This window comes from Crotalus tigris, unplaced genomic scaffold (genome assembly GCF_016545835.1).
Source record: "Crotalus tigris isolate CLP2741 ecotype Arizona unplaced genomic scaffold, ASM1654583v1 scf7180000018369.423966, whole genome shotgun sequence".
NCBI lineage: Eukaryota > Metazoa > Chordata > Lepidosauria > Squamata > Viperidae > Crotalus > Crotalus tigris.
Genome location: NW_024096969.1, coordinates 396,531 through 405,786, shown reverse-complemented (window position 1 = coordinate 405,786; position 9,256 = coordinate 396,531).

Genomic DNA, 9,256 nt, shown 5'->3' with positions numbered 1-9,256 from the left:
TAAATCCAGAGGGGGTTTAGGGGTTCTACCTCTATTCCTGCGTTCTCTGTCCCTTCCCTTTGCCCGGGAAGGGAATTCCGAGCCGCGGGCCAGCTGATGCGTGCTGTGCTCCGCGGCTCTGACACTTCCCCAGCTGGACGGCTAAAAGATAGCCGCCATCGCCGTCGCCTCGTACCGGAAGCTGTCATCATGATTGATTTTATGACTTTTTCTACCATGGCTGTTAAGCATATCACCGCAGGTGTTAAGTGAATTATGTGGTCGTTGAGTGAATCTGGCTTTCCCCCATTGGCTTTGCTTGTTGGAAGCCAGCTGGGAAAGTTGCAAATGATCCCAGAATGTTGCAACCACTGTAAATACAGGCCAATTTCCAAGCACTCCCATTTTGATCACCGTGGGGATGTTGCAAGGGCTGATTGGAAGTCACTTTTTTTTCAGTGCTGTTATAACTTCAAACAGTAGCTAAATGAACAGTTATAAGTTGAGGACTACTGTATTCCCTCAGCTGACAATAACAAAGCACATAAAATTAATTAAGTGACGATTACTATCTGAAATATTTTTGAAGACATTTCATACTGAAACAGATGGCAAAACGATAATAAAACAACCTTCAGAATTCTGATTAACACAATGAAGAGGATGAGCCGTCAGAGATGCTCATCCAGACAAGCATCAAAATCTGTCCAATAATGGGGGGGAAACACGCATACACACTAGATGTTTTCAAGAGTCCTAAAGAATGGATCAGTTCAGCATTTATTGAAGTGCAAGGCACATACTTAGGAAACAAAAGCTGACATTATGTACCGAGCCACAAAACTATGGCAAAACTAAGACAGCATGGCTCCACTCAGTGAGTTTTGAAGCCTTAGGCAAAAAGGACGAGAAAAGAGACCCACCATGGGCTGTCTGCAGTAAAAAACAAAAGGCATCCAAAAAAGAAAGACATTGTTTGAGTGGGTACTCTTAAAATGCAATGTGAATTTTAACTGTAACTCACGCTTTCCTGGGAAAGAAAATTAGTGTGATTGGGATAATGAGACACAAGAGCCTTGTGCAAAATAAGCAGACTGGATTATATGGTTAGTAAATGCCCTCTGTCCCCCACACTGTCAGTAAGTCTGTGTTCAATTAAAGTACAATAATGAAAATGCTTTGCAAGGCGTACTGGGACCATGAGACTGCAAGATGCAAACGCCAACTGCAGCTCAACAAGCTGATAGGAGAAAAAAAAAAAAAACCAAAAGCATTACTATGCTCCTTGCAAATTCCAACAAAAGCAAAACCAGAAGGAATATCTAACCAATTTTTATACTGACTGACTCATCAAGAGTGAACAAGAAAAACCCCCCACATTGACTCAGATCCCCTGTAATCCACTGATATTTATCCAATATACATCATTCATCAATAGAAGAGAGTATCTGTAGGGTTGAACTGTGGAGTCCTTGGTGCTCTCTGAGCTTGTTTCTTTTTCTTGCAAACATTTCAGTATCCAAGTAGGTAGCATCATCAATGCCACAAGGAAGTGAGATTTGCTTTCTTGTTTACATACAATGAGTTGTCCTGTCATCTTGGTGGGAGTATATGTTTTTTCTTGATAGGTGGTCTCTTTCCTTTTTCTGGTGTTCTGGATTGCTGCAGTGCTCATCTAATACAACTCCTCCCGTGGAGTTGAGATATTGGTAATGGAACACTTGGTTAGTATGTGGGCTTTTCAATAAGATTTATGTTTCTAATTTGCTCCCATTTCCTTTGCTCATTAGGATGTTCTTATAAGGATGCCCAGGAAAGGTTGTATGTTGTTTCCTTCTTCCCTTGTGAATTTTATTCCTTTGAAGATGTTTTTTGATTGTTTTACATGTCTTCTCTAGTTGTTCCTTTTTATTATGACAAAGATGATGTCTACATACTGGATTCCTACTTTTAGATGTATGCATGGGAGTGCTATATTTTTTCTTAGACGCTGCATTACAATCTCTGCTATGAATCTTGGGAATGGTGATCCTCTAACTTGTTGGTATGTTTGTTCATCAAACTGATGGTGAGACAGAGGTTGATGAGGTCTATGATTGTGGATATTTCAATGACTTTTTGCTTTTGTGAGGAAATTCACAAATACACAACTTTTTACTATTGTATATTTTGTATATTTCTAGTCTTGACATACATTTTGTCTACTTCCTATGTTATATATGATAGCAATATTATCAGATTATTTACTTGAGGTTTCATAAGTTTTCCTCCATCAATTTGGGTAAAATTGTCAAAATTCAGAAACAGTTATTGCCACTATTTCATACCTTCCCAAAATAAAATGTATTCATTCATGTGCCACCAAAAATGAATTTATAGACCTATTAAATTCAATTTTGTCTGGGTGTATGTGAGACTACTTTTAAATTCAAAAATAAAAACCTTAAAACATAAATGTATGTTTTGCAATATAACTCCCATCTAAAAGCACATTATATAAAAAGACAAACAAAAATTCAGACTGAATCTGTATCCAAAATAAAAGTTCACAGCAGGAATGTTGCCAAAACATATAAAACAAACTCCACAAAAATAAGTTAAATCCTTAGCTGCCACATTTCCAACAGTTTATATAATCATACATCCAACAGATTTTAAAATGACACGTTCTTCCATTTGTGTGTCACAAGGATGGATGCTTTTAAAATGATTAGTTTTCATATTATATTCAAACAGAATGCTTAATATAGTTCACTTCAAGATCAGATTAAATTAGCTAAGCTTACTCATCCAGAGTTTAATTGCCTTCACTCTGTAGCAGATGTTGGGGATGGGGACTCCCCACATATATAAAACAGAACTGATTTAACAGAATTTGGATTAGAGAATCACTTCACAGAAGTTTTGTTCTAAAATGTCGGGTTTTATAACTGCCAATGCAGTTGCATATCCCCAAATGTAATCATCAAATATTATAAACTCTCAAACCTGGTATAGGGCTGAGCAAAAGTCTAGCTTCATACCCCAGTACTGCACCAATAGACATCAAAAGCCACATTCTACAATTTACACAATTACAAATATAATAAGCTGTTTTTGCAGACATTGAAATATGTATATTCAAATATAATGTTTGGTCATATGGAAAATAAGAATCTGGTCCTCTGTGGTCAGTACTCAGGCCACATGTTTTTCTTCATTTAAAAGTCCACTTGTTAGTACAATTATCTTAAAGAAGGCACAATTTGGTGACACGTTTTTGCCTAAAGGTGTTCTGGAATAAAGAATACTCACCCATGCCCAGTTAAGATTATAATTCAGTTTTAGCCATTGGTAAGAGTTGAATACAGTGGTTGAGAACGTGAGATCCGAAATAGGCAGGTAACCATTGACATTTAATTCCAGCTAGTAACATAATGCACAGCAACATTCTTACAATATAAGGCTGTTTGAATATATAATTACATGATACAAATCCAAGAGTAACCATGGTAAGCTGCTATGATATTTTTTTTCTTTTTCATATTATTGAATTGGAAGAGATGTTAAAAACCATCTAGTCCAACTATGTAATCTCTTACAAATGACCATCTAACTTTTGTGAGAAGCAAAAGAAAAAGTCATCTAGCCATGTGGCAATTTATTCCACTGCATACCCAGTCAGGAAGTTTCTCCTGACATATAGCTTGAACCAGCTTCCTCATAGTTTTATCTATTCTCTCTGTGTGACATAGTTTTATCTATTCTCTCTGTGTGACAGTCCTTTGAATATATGAAGGCAGTTATCATATTGTCTTTTATGTCAATCAACTTTTTAATAGGTTAAATGTATAAAGGTTCCTTGTAGGGCTTGTTATCCAGTCTCCCCGCCATCTTGGTGGCCCTCTTCTGAACTTGCTCCAATATGCCACTGTCACTTTTGAACCGTGTTTTCCAGAACCATTCAAAAAGCTACCTTCTGCTTAAGCCTGTCTCTCTCTTTTTCAAGCCTCTCTAAATATTAGCCATCTTGCCCAGATTTGTATCATCAGCAAAATTTTAAAGTTTCCCCTCTATTCCTTCATCTAAGTCATTTATAAAAAATTGAACAAGTCAGGGCCTTGGGGGTCGAACGACTATTTCACGGGGGTCGCCAAACAATGCAGTCCGCCATTTTTTCCCCCCTTATCCTTAGCTGTGCTACTCCCTTTTATTCTATTGGCTTTTGAAAGCCAATAGAATAGACTCTCTTGAATAGAGTCTAATTCTATTGGCTTTCAAAAGCCAATAGGAATTGTCCAGGCTGTCTCTGCCCTGCTGAGCGCCAAAAGTCCCATTCTGCAAACGGTGCTGCACCAGTTGAGTAGTCCTCGACTTACGACCGGTTGAGTAGTCCTCGACTTACGACCGGTTGGGGGTCGCGGCATTAAAAAGGTTGAGAACCACTGGCCTAGAATAAATCTTAAAACAATTCATCTTCAGAACATTAAGAAACACATTTTTAATGCAGTCATTCAGCCAACAATGAACCCATAAAGCAATAATATCATCAGTCCTATATTTTACCATTTTAAGGAGAGGCACTCAGGCTCACAGTCTTGCTAATATGAGTAAAATACCCCATTTTCAGTATCCCAAGAAGAAAAGACCAGTCCTCCTTCAAGATCTCACTTAAGATTCCACAACAGATACCATCAGGGAGGCAGTAGATTCATTTTCGTTGAAGCTGGACAATTAAGTCCAAAGTTTCCATTGCTCAGCAAAGCAGTTGTTAGATGAGTTTTGTCCCATTTAAAATGTTTTTGCCACAGTTGTTAAGCAAATCATTACCATTGTTAAATGAATCATTCAGTCATTAAGTGAATCTGGTTTTCCCTATTAACTTTGCTTGTCAGAAGCTGGTTGGGAAGTTTACAAATGGCAATGATATGATCCAAGAATCGTGCAACTATCATAAATATATGCCAATTACCAAGTGCCTAAATTGTGATCATATGACTGTAGTGATGCTACAACGGTCATAAGTGTGAAAACCAGTCATAAGTCACTTTTTTCAGGGCCGTTGTAACTTTAAATGGTCACTAAATGAATAGTTATAAGTTGAGGACTACCTGTACCTGTTCAGGGAGCTGTTGTAGTGGATCCATGCACTGGATAGCATGTCGGGCAAGATGTTTTCTAAGGCAGAGGTCCCCAACCTTTTGGGCACCAGGGACTGGTTCTGTGGAGAAAGATTTTTCTGCGGACCAGAGAATGAGTGGTTTTGTGTGCTGTTTGCATCCCACAGTTGGGGCTTTGCTTGTTTCTGTGGACCAGTAGCTAGCATGCCGCGGCCCGGTAGCGTTCCACAGACCAGGAGTTGGGGACCTCTGCCCTAAGGTACCTTCGAATACTTTAATACTATGATGAAATTAATGAGTTGGCATAAAAAAAAGTCTGGAAAACTCTAAGTAGTTCTTCACCATCCTATATCAAAATACAGCTCTTTGGAGGAATTTCTCTTCTATGTAAATCAGTGGTTCTCAACCTGTGGGTCGGGACCCCATTTGGGGTCGAACGACCATTTCACGGGGGTCGCCAAACAACGCAGTCCACCATTTTTTTCCCCCTTATCCTTAGCTATGCTACTCCCTTTTATTCTATTGGTTTTTGAAAGCCAATAGAATAGACTCTCTTGAACAGAGTCTAATTCTATTGGCTTTCAAAAGCCAATAGGAATTGTCCAGGCTGAGCCCGCCAAAAGTCCCATTCTGCAAACGGTGCTGCACCAGTTGAGTAGTCCTCGACTTACGACCGGTTGAGTAGTCCTTGACTTATGACCAGTTGGGGGTCGCGGCATTAAAAAGGTTGAGAACCACTGATGTAAATGAACGTACGGTAGTATTTATCAACATTTATTTTATTATTTGTTTGTTTGTTTTTTAATTTTATTCCACCCTTATTATTTTACAAATTACTGAAGGCAGTGAACGTATCCAACAACCTTTCCTCCTTCTATTTTCCTCACAGCAACAACCTTTGAGGTGGGCTGGGCTGAGAAAGAGTGACTGGGCCAAGTTCACCCAGCTGGCTTTCATAGCCAAGGTGGACGGTCTTCCTCTAACCTGATTCCTTAATCACTAGACCAAACTGTCTCTTTCTCTAAATTTGCAATTTGGAGTTGCAAATAAAAACAAAAACCTTATCTTCAGAACTTTTTTTTAAAGATATCCATATCTGCATTTTACCTGAACTTTTGCCTAAATAAGTAAATGAAGCACTGAGAAAAAATCCTATGAATTTCACTTTGACATATTACCTTTTACCAAGTTCTTAGGTTCAAAAGCAGTGCCCTAGTTTTTCTGTGCCTATAACTGTTGAATCATTCCCTTAATTTTGTTCCACTAGTACCTCTTAAAATAGTGATAGCAAATGTTATCCAATAATAATTTTTAAATATATGCATCTCCTAGAAACAAGTTCCTTGTGAACATTTTGCAGGAGAAAAACATAAGAAAATGTACTTCTCTAGCTTTCCCAATCTATATCTTGGAGTGAACTTATATTGTTGTATTTTCTCAACAGTCCAATTCTATTGAAAAGGACTTTGGGCTAAATCTTTGGTGTAGTTATAATACATACAGTGTGGTTTCACCTCCTGCCGAATTCAAATTGCCTTTGTTTCTTAGGCTTTTCTAAAAAGAATAAAAAAAGCATTGTGCTCCAATTACGCACAAAATTAGAAACTTAATGGGAGACCAAGTCTGAAACCTAATGACTTGGAAGGCAGAAGGATCCATTTATCTTAAATTTTGGCAAACAGCACTGATTCCCCCTTACCATCCTCACCCCCCCCCCACCCAGCAGTATGTTGAAACACATCTCTTTATGCAAAAGACAAGATGAAAAGGTCTCTGTGCATAGGTTGTTCTCAGCAAATCACTATTTTTAAAATTTAGACTTGGTCTGTTTTTAAAATTGTTTTGGCCATTTTTTCACTTTCCTTTTCAAATAATTTAGCAATATTTTATGGCTCCAAAACAGGACATTCTAGTCCATACTCACAACTGGTTTAAATACATTTCCCATCCAGATTATACCTACAATATTTTGTCTTGCAAAAAAATCATTGCACAGCTCCACTGCATCACTTATTTAAAACCGAGATCTTTGCAATAGGCGAAATAACCCTGCTTTCAAATTCTTCAAAAATTGTGGTAGTTTCCAAATTAAAAAAAAAAGGATTAAATGGGTTAAAATGTATAATGTAAAAGAGATTTGGAGAGCATATGGAATATGTCTTTTTGAATGATTTCCAGCCTCTTAATAATCCTTCTGCCTGGAGTCACATGGCCAGGAGGGAAGGGGCTTAGAGTAGAGTAGTTGCAGCCTGGGCAGCAGGTTTTTTTTTTTTTCTAGATTTCTGTCCCAAGTGTTAAGTCACGTCTGGCTGTCTGGCACATTTTCAACTTTGATCTTTCTGGCTCCTCCCTAACATTAAATTTGGTCTTCTTCCATTCTGTTTTCAGAGAGGTTTTGTTCTCATGGACAAAATCTCAACCCCTTTAATCTGGAAATAAAAAGCAGTCCTTCAATAAAACCAAAGGCAGGGCAGGGGTGTGTGTGATTAAAAGGTAGAGAATAGTAGGGAGGATTTTATGAAGCACAGTCTTGAGAGAATACTGAGAAACCTAAGGCGCTGGTGAATTCTAATCTGTTAGAGCATTCTAAGAAACAAAAGCAACTATAGTGCCAAGTACAAAGAAATTTGCTCTATATGGTCTAAAAGGGGAGAATCATCAGATTGCATTACTAACTGAAAATATTCATTATCCCTACAGCTATTGCCATAATTTCATTTATGTACTTCATTGTTACACCATCACATTTCTAGTGGATTCTGGGTTGTGCTCAGCATTGAAATATATAATAAAACATAAAGAAAAAATACTACACAGCACTATCTGAAGTTATGGAATTATTACAATACAAGTAGACCACAATCTACTACTTGATAAGATAGAAAAATGTGGGTTAGACAGTATCACCACCAGATGGATTCGTAGCTGCTGACTGGCCCTATTCAGCGTGTGGTCCTCAATGGAACTGCATCTACATGGACGTAAGTGTGTAGTGGGCCCCAGGGCTCTGTTCTGGGCTCTTCAACATCTTCATCAATGATTTGCAGATGACACCAAACTGGCAGGAATAGCCAACGCTCCAGAAGATAGGCTTAAGATCTACAAGGATCTTGACAGACTTGATCATTGGGCTCTATCTAACAAAATGAAATTCAATGGTGAAAAAAGGCAAGGAAAACCAAATGCACACATATAGTGTAGGTGGTACTTTGCTCAATACTAGTAACTGTGAGAATCACTTAAATATGAGCCAGCAATGTGCTGCAGCTGACAAAAAAGCCAACATAGTGCTAAGCTCCATTAACAGAGGGATAGAATCAAGATCACGTGAAGTGTTAATAACACTTTACAATCCTTTGGTTAAGGCCACATTTGGAATACTGCATCCAGTTTTGGTCACCACGATTTAAAAAAGACGAGACTCTACAAAGAGTATAGAGAAGAGCAACAAAGATTATTAGGGGACTGGAGGCTAAAACATATAAGGAATGGTTGCTGGAACTGGGAATGTCTATTTTAATGAAGAGAAGGACATGACAGCAGTGTTCCAATATCTCAGGGGCTGCCACAAAGCAAAGGGAGTCAAACTATTCTCCAAAACACCTGAGGGCAGGAGAAGAAGCAACGGATGGAAACTAACCAAAGAGAGAAGCAACCTAGAAGGGGCGTTGACTTACCTGAACGCCTTTTCTCAGCACGGAGATGGATAATCCACGCAGTGGTTGAGACTGTATTCCTGGCCAATCAGATCAGTCAGCCAAAGTTGCCACGCCCCGTCTTGGACCATGATCCTCCAGTCTTGACTCGAGCGCAGCCATTGGCTGACAGTAAGACGTTTTGGCTCCACTAAATATACCCTATTATTCTAGTCTATAAGGGTGGGTGTGGATTATCCATCTCCGTGCTGAGAAAAGGCGTTCAGGTAAGTCAACGCCCCTTCTCCAGCACTGGAGATGGATAATCCACGCAGTGGGACATACCAAAGCCTATTGTCCCTTGGGTGGGGGAATAGACTGGTCCCGTGTGCAACTTTGGTCTAGCACCTGCTGGAGAACCCTCCTACCGAAGGAGGCCTCTGCAGAGGAGTACCTGTCGATTTTGTAATGACGAATGAATGGAGAGGGCGAGGCCCAAGTGGCTGCCCTGCATACCTCTTCAATAGAAGCCTGCATGGCCCA